This window comes from Coturnix japonica, chromosome 1, assembly GCF_001577835.2.
Source record: "Coturnix japonica isolate 7356 chromosome 1, Coturnix japonica 2.1, whole genome shotgun sequence".
NCBI classification, from domain to species: Eukaryota; Metazoa; Chordata; class Aves; order Galliformes; family Phasianidae; genus Coturnix; species Coturnix japonica.
Window position 1 is genome coordinate 89,102,863 of NC_029516.1, and position 12,862 is coordinate 89,115,724.

Consider the following 12,862-nt stretch of genomic DNA (forward strand, 5'->3'; position numbering starts at 1 on the left):
CAGGGTCATGACATTAATTTATCCAGGGTATTGTGGGTAACTATACAGAATAAAAAAGCATAAAGGACACAGATGCTGGAGCAGCAAAAAATGGATGGGTCTGAGCAAAAGGAGATTAAGAGACGATGACCAATATAATGTACATATAGCAGTAAGAAGCCAGCATCCGTCACAGACTATTGATGGCAATAAGTATTTTAAGCCATGCTGTGCATGTGTTAATTTTTTAAATTTTTTTTTATACCTCTGTAAATGCTAAACTGAATGCTGTAATCCTGTATTTTCTCAGTTTCCCAAATCTGATTTCAGTCTCACTTTTCTTGTCTCATGCTTGGCGCTCTCCTCTCACTCTGTCTCTGCCTGTGGGTGTGTGTCTGTCTGTGTCTTTCTTTGCCTTTCCCTCAGATCACAAACTTAACTGTTTCCTAATTGTCTACTTTCTTCTGTCCTTTCTTGGAGACATTAATTACCACTATGATGACTGCTCATAATCGTGTATGAACCGGACTCAGGGCAGGCACCCAGCATGTTGCCTTCCCCTGGGATGGTGTGTTGCTTCCTGCAGACCCCCAGAAATGGGTGGGTGCCCTTGGTGTTGGCTGCCAGAGGGCCACCATGGCAGGGCTGGGGTCTGCCAGCAGTCTGGTGCCGCCTGCCTCGGCCAGCCCAGGGAATTGGCTGGAGCAGGGCCATCACCTGCCCCCCTCTGGTGCAGTCTCTGTGCTGCGAGCCACAGGGCTGTGGCGAGGTCTGGAAAATAATTCACAAATACCGGTGGCATAAATCAGGAAAAGCGGAAAGATTGTCAGTGCCATAAGTCATTGTAGTACCTTGTCTTAAGAACAAAGGAACAAGGTGGAAATATACACGGTAAGCATGCTCTGTGGATTCTCACAGCCTGTCATACAACCTGTGCCTGTGTCACAGTTTGCAGTCTCTGTGCTTTGTTCCGGGTTGGATGGGTTATATACACCTCTCGAGTTTGTGTCCGTGGATGTGTTTGATGCATGTGTGTACACACAGACCTCTTTACCAACACGGCAAATAATACACAGATAAATACACAAGCGGGGATCAATCACGCATTTTCAGTTTATTGTACCATACAGTGTGTATGCAGTGCCATTGTTCTCTCACCGTGCTTGCTCAGAAACATGCAGCTTGTATTTCTTTATTATTATTATTATGATTAACTAAAAAGTCCAAAAAAAAAAAAAAATTTTTTTTTTTTTTTAGTCCAGTTAAATACCAACTGGTGTCTGGGAACGCACAATTTCAGCACAGTGAGCAGTGATTCAGACCCTGGCAGTGTTTTGGCTATGAGACAATTCCTACTTATAAAGAGCACAATGAGGAGGGGAGATATAGCATTAATTTTAAGGAAGATTAATATTAGTCTTTTTAATGATCATGGCTCTCTGAAGAATCCTTATAGCTGCCGAGAGCTGTTGTGCCCTTCCCACTAGTATTTATTCAAGCAAAGGAAAAAATGAAGAAGGCGTAGAATAAACTAAGTCTGTTCAAGAATTACTGGCATTATTTCTCCCTGCATCACGTGTGAGCCGGGTTGCCTGCTATTCCTGAGGCAGAGGATCGAGGATGAAAGTCTGTGTGTCAGAGCCTGTTTTCACAACTGCATTTGGAGATCCGTCTTATTGATTAGGAAAAAAAGGGGGTGGGAATAGGAGTGTGAGGTGAGGGGAGGACCGACCGACTACTGGCTTATTGCAGCTCAAGACATTTTCTTCCGGAAAGATGTCAAACAACTGAGACACAGCAACAGAGGAAGTAGAAAGGTGGAAAAATAAGAAGAGGGACCCTTTGGAAGAAATGAAGGCATTCCTTATGAGAGCCTTGAGGCTTTTTTTTCTTCTAACATCTGACCCACAAGGGCTAGAGTGACAGCGTCATGCAAATGCTGCAGTCCAGCAGGTCTGAGAGAGGGTGGATGCTAGAGAGTGAGTTAATGTTAATGATGAGTGCAGTGAAAATACCAGCCGATACCACCCCCTCCACACACAACTGCTCTGAGTCAGCATCCGCCGCTTTGCCTTGCCTTTTTGTGCGTGCGTGTGTGTGTGTGTGCATGTGCGCGCGCATGTGGATGTGTGTGTGTGCGAGTGTTGGTGACCGTGTGTGTGTGTGCACGGGAGGTAAAGCCAGTCAGTCAGTGAGAAGCAAAGGTACGTTTGAGAGCAACTAAAATCTGACTGATTTCCATCTTCAGAGCATCAGATGAATTCCCTAAAGAGGATGGGTCTATGCGATGGGGGTGGTATAATTATGTTAATGTCATATTTATAGAGGGGAGAGATTTTTCATTCTAATTATTGATTTGAAAGCTGCGGTCAAAATTGTTTGTTAAATCATGATCAGCTTGCAAGAAAGAAAGAAATGGAATGAAATGCAGGGACTGCTATACATATATATCTCATATATATATATATATATATCTTGTTTCGTTTAACTATTTTGTGTCTGAGGCATAACTGATTGAACGGTGCACAGTGACAAAGGAACGGCTCTTATGTAATGTTGCATTCTGTCATCTACTGAAATATTTTAAATAAGCCAAAATGTTCTGAAATCTGAGGTAGCCTTCTGGAGGGGAGAGTGAAGGGCAGGGTGGGGGTGGGGGGCACTGGCAAATCTTTTCTTCAGCAGCGCTCTGTGTGCAGCTTTCTTGTAAATGGATGATTCACCTGTTCGACCAGCAGAGATTCTAATTCTTCCCCCCCTTCTTCTCTTTTTTCCTTTTTAAAGCTGAACGGCTTCCCGAAGAGCACTGAGTTTTCTATACCAGATTCTGCTCCAGTGGCTAGGACCTTTATGGCTGCTGTTTCTTTTGCTCTGGGCTCTGATGGAAGAGGAAAAAAAAAAAAAAAAAAAAAAAAAAAGCCACTGTGGATCCCGTCCCTAAAGTAGAAATTTTCTTTTTCCTTCTGCAAACAAGGCTAAAGATCGGAGGAGAATGAATACGAAAGTAATTTGGGATCGTGGTCGTGCCATTAAAAGTGTTCGGCTTCAGAAAGAAATTGTTTGGGAAATCCGATTATTTCTTCTCACTGTATCAACAGTATTTGAAAGTTTGTGTTCTTTGAGTAATCTGGTGCAAGAGACAACAATCTCCGCATGTCAGTGTTTTCTACAGTTTATGGTGCGAAAGCTCGCTTTGACATTGAAACGAAGAAGCTTTTGCTAGCAGTCTGTAAAAGGATTAAATGTTGAACGTGGGGAAGAGGCAAAAAGTGAATACATGCCCAGAGGTTATCCTTGCATCGAGGAGGTCTCTAAAGTACTCTGTAACCTAGGGCCCAACCGAACAGGAGGACTGAAAGTATAAAGGGGAAATATTGCGATTAGAAACCCCTTCATATGCATTTAATCCTTCTTTAAGGCATTAAAGGAAATAGAATCAAATGGTTACTGTATGAATCTGCTGGAAGAAGCAGGTTTTAACCCATTTTTAGACGCCTCCTTCCGATGCATTTTAATATGGCTACTTGTGTGTCAAGGCAGTGAAGATTTTTGCTGTGCTCTTTTCTTTTTGCTTTCAAAAGTTAAGGACTGTAAGAAAAGTCTGTTCAGTCAGCTGATACATTGTCTTGAATGTATGTATGTGTCTTGCCTGCTTATTTGATCTTTTCTGCCCCCTACGTGAAAGTGCCTTGTGTTTATTTGGGTGGGAGGAGGGGTTGCTGATTGGGGTGTGGGGGCGGGCAGGTGGTTGCTTTTTGTTTTGGTTTTGGTTTGGTGTAGTTGTGTGTTGTTTTTGTTTGCTGTTTTTTGTTTGGTTGTTTTGTTTTGTTTTGTTTTTTTTACAATAGCAGTGAAAGTTTTGCTGACAGCAATTATGACTACTAAGCAATTCAGATTATTGGAAGACGAATTCTACTGGATCATATCAGACTTTTCCTAGTCCCTGAGACCCTAACTTGTGAGGTTTTGTAGCAACAATCACAAGTCAGGCTCTTGGGACCTAGGCGGAGGGGAACCAGCAGCTTTGGACTATGATTGTTTCTCTGCAGAATTTAGAGAGCCAAAGGAGCTTTCCCTGTCTGGAAGGGAAAAAGGAAAATACACCTTTGTTAATATATTGGAAAATATACTAGATGTTAAACACCAGACCTGTTCCTAAAAGAAAAAAAAGCTGTTATCCTTTGTGCAGCTTTAGCATGCTACCTGTTTGTGTTTAGAAAACTGGACTAGATGCCATGTAACTAACATTTACTATTAAAATTTAAACTGAATGCCAGTTCATACCACCTCAAAATAGAACCAAAAGAACAACACCAAAAAAATAAAAACAAAACACAAAAGCAAGCAAACAAACAAACAAAGAAAAAAACCCACCCGCCCACCAGGTACTAAAATATACTAAAGGTTTTCAACCATAACATATCATTACAGACATTTCTGGTAGATAATTATCACAAAGTGTATTTTCAGCTGGATTGCTACAGTGTTTAATTAACTTTTAAAACATGAAGCGCAAAAGCTGATGTTTGAGGCCTAGAAAGCATTCATTCTTTTGATGTTTGAGTAATGATTTCAGTCTACAGGAAAACTGTTGCTTAGCTTTTCCTGTAACAGGGGACAAAGACTGTTTTACAGTAGTTGCCATTATTTTTCTTTGTCTAAGTGAGGATATAATATCACATTTTAAATTATTGTCTCCATTTAAATATTAATCTGGTAGAGAACATTGGTGTAAAAATCGTACTAGAGCATTAATATCACTTCACTCACAGAAGCACATTCTGTGTACCTGTTAAATTTAAATGGAGCTGGCAGCAGTCTGAGAATCAGATTCAGCCTCAATCCTCTTTGTCACTTTTTGCATTTTTCCTCCCACTGGCAATAGCATACTGCATTTTAGGTTGTCCCCAGTATGCTAAGTACTTCACTGATTTTGCATAGGAAGATTTATAGGGGCGTGAGTTGTTCTGCACCATTCATTGCTTTTAAACTTCTGATCTGTTGTGCATAGTTTGATCTGTATTTCTTAACATTTTATAGGTGGGTTACTTCTAATTCATTTTTCTCTGTTTCCTGTGTCTAAAACAAGATGCTGCAGGACCTTGTTGATACATCAGATTTCACTGAGACAAAGGCTTCATACAGATCAGGCATCCAAACTATTTGTTCATTTCAGAAATGGTATTTTGGCTGCAGTGTTTTTTTTCCCCTTGTGTGGGAGGAATTGTGTTTTACTGTAAGCGTCAATACTTTTGTTAAAATAAATTGTTCTTATCTGTTAGCGTAATACTTTTTCTTCTTGTCTTGTTTTATTAAGAGGCAGAAACTATGCGCTGTGCATAGCTTTCAAGTTGCTCAATGTATAATTAGTGCTTAAATAGTCATAAAAATATTGTCTTACCAATTATAATGATGATACAGTTCCTGTAAAGATGCAGGGTTTTTTTCATCATAACCTGTCAATCGCACATACTCAGAACACTCAAAAGAGCTACCTGAAAACATTCAGTCATGGAAGTAATTTCTTGCTACACAGATGTATTATTGAATGCCACTGACTTCTATTCAGATGATGTTAGAGAAGTAGATACGAATTTGTATGTGAAAAACTAATTCACTCAGCTAGGTGCTATGCCAAGAAAGCAGTTTGGTAGCAGTTGACATGTATTATGTATGGTACTCATCATTTTCAGTCCTGAAAAGGGTGTACTTGAGGCACTTCTCAGGTGAACACACTCTGATTATTCAAGCTACGTAATGAGATAAAACTATATTGCGTGTAGGTATGTGCATGTTGGTATATAGTTTAAATTATGTATAGAATTTATCAAAATAAAAATCCTAATATATTTAATCAGATATACAATGCCCACATCTGTACATATGAAAGACTGTGGATTGCATTTATTTTTGAGTCAGCAAAATTTACCTGAATGTGCATAGTTGATATTCAGCAGACATTTTGGTTTAGTACTGTATTGTATAATGCATGTGAAAGTATAGTATGAAATGTCCATCTCTATCAGTGTGAAGATTTCAAGTACTTTTTTTCTCCGCAGTGAAGTGAAAATGAAATGAACCATGAGAAACTCCTACCTGTCTTATTTGGTGCTACAGCAAAAGCTGTGAATACACAGTATTGCTTCTGCATCACTGGGATAGCTCTGGTGCCTCCTCTCTGCCCATAGTACTTGCTGCTGCCCTTGTCATATAGATGAAGAAGTTGGTGCATTGCCATCCTTTTTTTCTCCTCCCTCTTTTTCCCCAGTTTCAACGCAGCAAAACCAACCTCTAGCACACATTAAACTTCTTGTGGTGGGGCAGAGGTAGTTGTAGGGGAGGAAGAAACCCAGCCTTTGCTCGGGCAGAATTGCCATCATGATCAACATGTTTCCCCAGCCTGGAACTATGTGACAGTGCCTGCAGACACCTCACAAAAAGCAGTCTTATTTATACTTCATCAATGTATGAAAGCTGTACCTATGAGTGCAAATAAATGGAAACACCACTGGTAGACTACGCATAGCAGTATGTGCAGAATTTCAATATACTTCCATTTCTACATGACTTTTTGCTCTTCCAGTACAAAATGCTTCTAAATGATACTTAATATGTGATTTCAGAGTAATCAGCTTGTGCTACAACAAAAACAAAAAACCAAAACACAAGCTCTTGCAAAGAGGAGAGAGAGAGAGGGACAGAGAGAGAGAGAGAGAGAGAGAGAGAGAGAATGAAAATGATGTGTGTTGCATACAAAAAAGGAATGATATTAACAATTCGATGAATTCCTAGTTGGTAGACCAGACTGAGCCAGACGCATATATTAACGGCTGTCTGCTGCTGATGTGAGCCTGCTCAATGCGGTGGAAATGAAGGATCACCTAGTCTCTGACACCAGCTTATTTGTACATTTTAATTTTAAAAAGGAAAATCACTGTTTTACATAAACATCTTAACCCCTGCATGATTTTCTTTCTTTTTTTCTCCCTCATATTGTTTGCTAATTTACTGTCAACTTAAAGTGCTGTTTAGCTACAGCCCAACCAAACATCAGTCAAAAAAGAGAAGGAAGTATTAGCTTCTCTTTTGTCTGCCATGTACAACTGGGTTATTATTATGATAATTGTCTACTTTAATTTTTAGTCTTCACGAGAGATGCAACAATTTTCCAGAACTTCGTTTCTGAAGCGTTTTAAGTTTCAACAAGATACTGTTTCATTTTAAACCTAAGCCAGAAAAATCCTTTACAGATCAGGCTAGCATGATTCGATCAGTACTTTTCCTTAACCTGAAAATCTTTAATGCCTTAATAAAATATTACATTTAGGGGACAGAATTTCTATTCGAACCATATAAACACTGGGATCCATTAATATAATGTTGAAGACTGTTACATGAGTCAGGGGAATTCCAATCCAAGTTAATTACTTCTGGAATTAGAGGAACTAATATTTTACTCAAAGTTGTACAACAAGAGTCTACAATTATCACATTTCAGAGCATTGCTCTACTCATTTGATGAAAAATGTCAATGAAATTTAACATAAGATGTTACACATTTCCATGGGTAATGAAAATCAGCACATTCACTATTAGCCAACACAACATTTTTGGTGCATTAATATGCAATGCAGCAAAAATTTCTGTAGGCAGCAAATTTAGCCATCATTTTGATTTGCCCATATGATGATTATGCTCAGTTCCTGACTGGATAGTTAATTCCACACTGAAATGCAGCCATCTCTGCACAGGAACTGTCTGTAGTGCACAAAAGAAAAAAAGAAAAAAAAGATATAAAAAGGAAAAAGAAAGATCCCCTCTCTAGGCTAGTCAGGTAGTCATAAAGAGATGTGTAACAGAAAAAATATCTGGAACCCTATAAAAATGCCAGCTGAAGCTGTATCACTCACAGAATAGATTTTATTCATTTTTCTGTTCAAGTATTTTTTTGCCCCATGTATATAAAACGTTTATCACCTTGTTTTTCTTTCCCTGATACTTAGAGTAGGTCATCTTCAGCGTTTGTTGTGTGCTGCATCATTCCACCTCACAGCACCACCAGAGTTATTCTTACCTGATGAGTTATATTCTTGCTGGCACCTAACTGTATTAATTTTTTTGCTAAGCTATGTTTTGCTTACAGTGCCTGAGTAACAACAGGTGGATGGGCTATGGAATCCCACGACAGTAAGTGAACACAAGATTGTTAAGATCAGCAATGTTAAAATGATTTTATCTTTATTAACATTTTTAATCTAATAAGTAGGATTTAAAACAAATCAGAGAATCATCCAGTTGATTATACAATAAAGTTTATCTGGTTGGCTTTTGGGATTGTTATCATTATTCCTGTTCTTGCTAATTTAGGAATTAAGGATTACTTAGTAATTGCATGGTAAACTAGATACAGTAAATGATCATTTGAATAATACAAGTATCCTACAGGGAAAAAAGGCAGATAATATTCTATACTTTTTTTGTACTTGTGAGTTGTTACAAGCAGGTCCTGATTTTCTGCTAGGGACGCATATTTATCTAAGTGGCCATGCAATCCAACAAGATTGTGCTGAGCGGTTTAAGGCTGGTATTTTGGGCTATGGTTTTTGGGAAGTTTTCTTGCACCACCCCCACTCCCAGCCTCTTTTCTTGGATGTGTGCGTGTTGTGCATGGGAAGGTATGAAGGAAAAACAGCTATTCAGAAGAGACATGTCCCACCCCTTTAATTAAGATTTTCCTGGACTGTAAAAACACTGGCAATGTGTAAATCTCATTAGGTAAGGTTTTTTTTGTTGGTTTGTTTGTTGTTTTTTTTTTGTTTTTTGTTTTTTTTTTTACTATTAGTAGTAGTAGTAGCAGTAGTAGTAGTTTTGGTGTGGTTTGTTTTTTGTTTGTTTGGTTTGGTTTGGTTTTTGGTTTTTGGTGGGTTTTTTTTGTTTGTTTGTTTGTGGGTTTTTTTTTTTTGCATTTATTTATTTTAACAGAATCCAAAGTCTTATACTAAGAAACCTCAGTGATGAAATACAAATGAAAATAGTTCCACTAGTAAGTCACTGGGTCCTGAAAGGGTTGGCTAGCATCGGCACAGAGCCAATTGGAAGATTTCTTTTTTTCATTTAATTCCTTTCACCTAGTAGGCTCCTTAAGCATTAGGCAGAACCCAGTATGTGGCTAAGTTATTGCTCTACTGTTCATCACACAAAAAGCACAGTCTTAGCATTTGTAGATTTTCTTCTGGGAGGTTTCTAATCTAGACAGCATTTGCGTTTGGGGATTACACCACAGTCTGTTCCCCACCACCTCCCCCTCTAACATGTAGCCCTTTCAACTTCTTCAAAGAAGTGGCGAAAAGTAGGTTCTTTTATTAATAGCAGAAAACAAACCGACTGCTGGACTTCCGTGGCAGAGCTCACATAATGCGCCAGGGTGGGAACTGTAACAAAGAATGCCTGAATGCACTAAACGTATAGTGAAACCCCATTTACATTCACTGATGGAGCTTAAAGTACAATAAATGAGAAGTTTAAAGTAGAAATAAGAAGGACCATGAAAAGAGTTCAGTGAAGGTAGATACTTCTTGAAAAGTTCAGCACAGGATTTAATTTCCAGCTCAAGCCCTTCCTAGCAGAATGCATTTCTTCGTAATGCATCCCTTTACGCAAAGCATCTCCATCAAATGAAGGTAAATCAGATGAAAAGAGTATCTTCAATGCATAAATAAGTAAATTCTTTTTATCCCATTTATATACTGTTTTTCACACAAGTGAGACAGCCATGGAACGGTCTTCATGGTTCACTGTCTATTCTGCACTCTCTCTCTACAAAATGCCTTTGATGTGAAGGAAACAACTTTGTGCATAGAAATAAGTTTGACTGTGGGATCCTCCTGTGATTTCTAGGTCTCTCTCCTTCTAAAATGTATGTGTACACAGTAGAATTGGATGAGCTAATTGTTTTTCTGCCAGTGGTTATTCTGTGAGATAGAACTGCAATATTCCTAGTTACAGGCCATTACACTTGGCAGCTACCCCCTATTACCTCCTCAGCCTCCATGGTGACTATATCTTTGTTTTAGTCCCTCTATGGCTGCAATGTAAGGCCGTACAGGATGTCAGCTCCTTGCTTCCAGGAGTTTGAATCAGCCAGGTTTTCACTTCTTGTCATTACCTGTCTTTTTGGTAATTCTTCACCTTGAAAATTAAACGAATTTAAATGACCCTAACTGTAAGTTTTTACGGAATCTGAATCCCCTCCCTCAGCCCTATTAAGAAACAAATAGTTGTTGGGGTTAATAGATTTGGTTAATAGTTGCTGTCCTACACATAAACTTCTTGGTTATTGTCTTCCTAAGAACGGCAGGATAGCTCCAGTATCCACACGGCTGTACAGAGGATGATTTGTAAAGCACAGGTTTAATAGCAGTAATGTGGGGGTGAAGGAGATGTGGAAGGACTTTCTGCACGTGTCTCCAGAACAGGCAGCTTCTGCTTGTGATGTGATTAACTATTTGACACAAAGCAATTATTTGCCACTAGCATTTAGCTGAGTTAACATTTCCAGAAATTTTGGCGATCCAACAAAGAGTCCTGCAGGCACGCAGCCCTCTGCTCTACAAATCTTCTATGCAGGCTGCCTGTGCTGGCCACAGACCCCGAGCCCACGGTGAGCCAGGCAGAGGATTGCCCTCTGTATCCATGCAGGCCCAGAGTGGCTCTGGCCTCAGCAGTGATCCAGCCTGCCCTGCAAAATGGCTGGGGCAGCCATTTTGTGGCTGGATTTACAGTTTTCCCTGCGGGTGGAGGGTTCATCTCTCTGTTAGGAAGATTTCTCACAGGGCTGAAGATTCACAGCGCTTACAGCTTCTGCTAGTGTATTTATATACACACCGGAGTATTCAGTAACTTTGACTGTTACTTTATAGATAAACCTGGGATACACTGCTCCTCTCATGTTTATTATGTCAGCATGTTATTTTGGATATTACTGCCTTCAAGCATGCCTCATACTGAAATAAAGGAATATGGTCGAGATTTTACTGTTTTATTGAGGCATCTGATTCTTAAAAAAAATAAATAATAATAATTGAAAAAAATGGACAAATGTTTAGAGGCAAGACTGGTTACCAACGTGGTGCTGGAAATCTCTCGCACTGACTCATAGGGTTAGGGCTCTTGTGGGTGTTGCTGATATCTCGGTATTGCACATTGGTAGGTTTTTATGAGTTAATAAATTCCGAAGACTGCAGTTTGGCCTTCTAAAATTTGGTAATCATTTCTTAAATGCTAGTGGGAAATCAAAATTACTACATGCAATAAGTAAAACTTTTTAAAAACCCTTCAAATGTTTCCAGACTGCTGCCTACGTGCTCTTCTTCCCTACACCAATGGCCAAAGATTTCGAGTCACTTTCTGGCACCCAGCAAGAATTCAGACAATTCTCTCGAGCTCCATTTCAGAGAATGAACCTTTCCTTTCCTTCTCTGAAACACCTCCTGTGCAAACCCAGGGCCATTTTGCATGGAGTTTGCTGCTGACTAGGAGCACAGCAGTGAGCACACTGGGACCTGGACTTTCATCAGAGTTCTGAGGCTGCAGCATAATGTATATAAAGTATAATTCTTTGACTGTTTGCACTAAATGTGCCTGGGAAGACACGGGTGCACATATTAACAAATTCTGAGATCTCATATCCCAATATTCATTTAGTTTTCATTGAGACTTCAACTTTGTTTTGCATCCACATGTACTTATTTTGCTGATTAATATCTTTAAAATGCCCTAATGTTTTTCTGCAGTAGCTAGAGATAAAATAAATGTAATAGCTCTTCACCAAGGTAAGATTTTTCTAAAATCTAGCTTTATGTGTGCCTCCACTCTGCATGATTTGTCTATAGCCAAAAAAGTCTTTCATCTGGCAGTGCAGCTTGGATTATGAAATGACAGCAGACTTTAACATCTGCATGTGTCTTTTTAGTGGACTTGTAGACTCTCCTTCCATGTGGCAGAACTTCTGCCTGAATACCACCCTATACTCGGTCCCATATACAGTTTACTCTAGTATAAAACATGGTACTGCACAAGGCTTGCACCTTACGTTCACTATGCAAAGAAGACAGCCAGACAGCTCCTGTTTCTTTCCTTCTCTCTTTTTTATTTTTTAACCTTATCTCCTCCATTGCATCTCCCACACATAATAGGAATATCATATGTCTGCTGCCAAGGCAAACTCGGTCATCTAATCTGATTTCCTCCACAAAACACACAAAACCAAAATTCACCAAGCAACTCCCACATCAACACCAGCAATTTCTGTTTAGTTTGCATGTATATTTTAGGCTTTGGGATGACAAAGAATCCATAACTTCCTGAAGAATCGTGTCCCATTAGACTATTACTTCACTATTAAAAAATTATGCTATATTTCTAATTGAAATTTGTTTCATATCAGCTACTGAATTTTTTCTTGATAACTTAAATGGTCACTTGCTATCGGTTACCCATTGGATTTTTCTTTACTAAACTAATGAGATTGTCTTCAGTTCCTTACTGAAAGATAAATTTTTGGAAAGATTGAATCATTCTGATAATTATTTTGTTTGTTTGTTTATTTTTTATTTGTTTATTTTTTTTGAAAACTCTCCTCAATTTGTCAGCGTCCTCTGCAAATACTAATAGCAGGACCAGACGCCCCATGCCAGGAATTAGATGTGCTAGTAATTCCTCTTTTCTTTTAGCTGATTTTCTTACTCATATATTGTATTTTCTCTTTCATTCCACCAAACAGGGTGTCGGCCTCTTCCCTCATGTCATTAGTGATAGGACTAAAGGGAATGGCTTCAAGCTGTGCCCGGGCGGGTTCAGGCTGGACATTAGGAAATATACTACT

The 12,862-nt window shown here is 39.1% G+C and overlaps 2 long non-coding RNA genes across 25 annotated transcripts in view; both read left to right on the forward strand.

Moving 5' to 3' along the window:
- Positions 1-12,862, forward strand: part of LOC107322457 — a 396,746-nt gene that overhangs the window by 297,638 nt on the left and 86,246 nt on the right. The window lies entirely within an intron of this gene.
- LOC107322477 lies at positions 887-5,266 on the forward strand. Of its 2 annotated transcripts, none has more exons than XR_004309383.1 (2): positions 887-1,958; positions 2,764-5,266. It is a non-coding gene; the product is annotated as an uncharacterized LOC107322477 (long non-coding RNA). The 2 variants fall into 2 exon arrangements; XR_001558962.2 differs by lacking the exon at positions 887-1,958 and adding an exon at positions 1,974-2,183.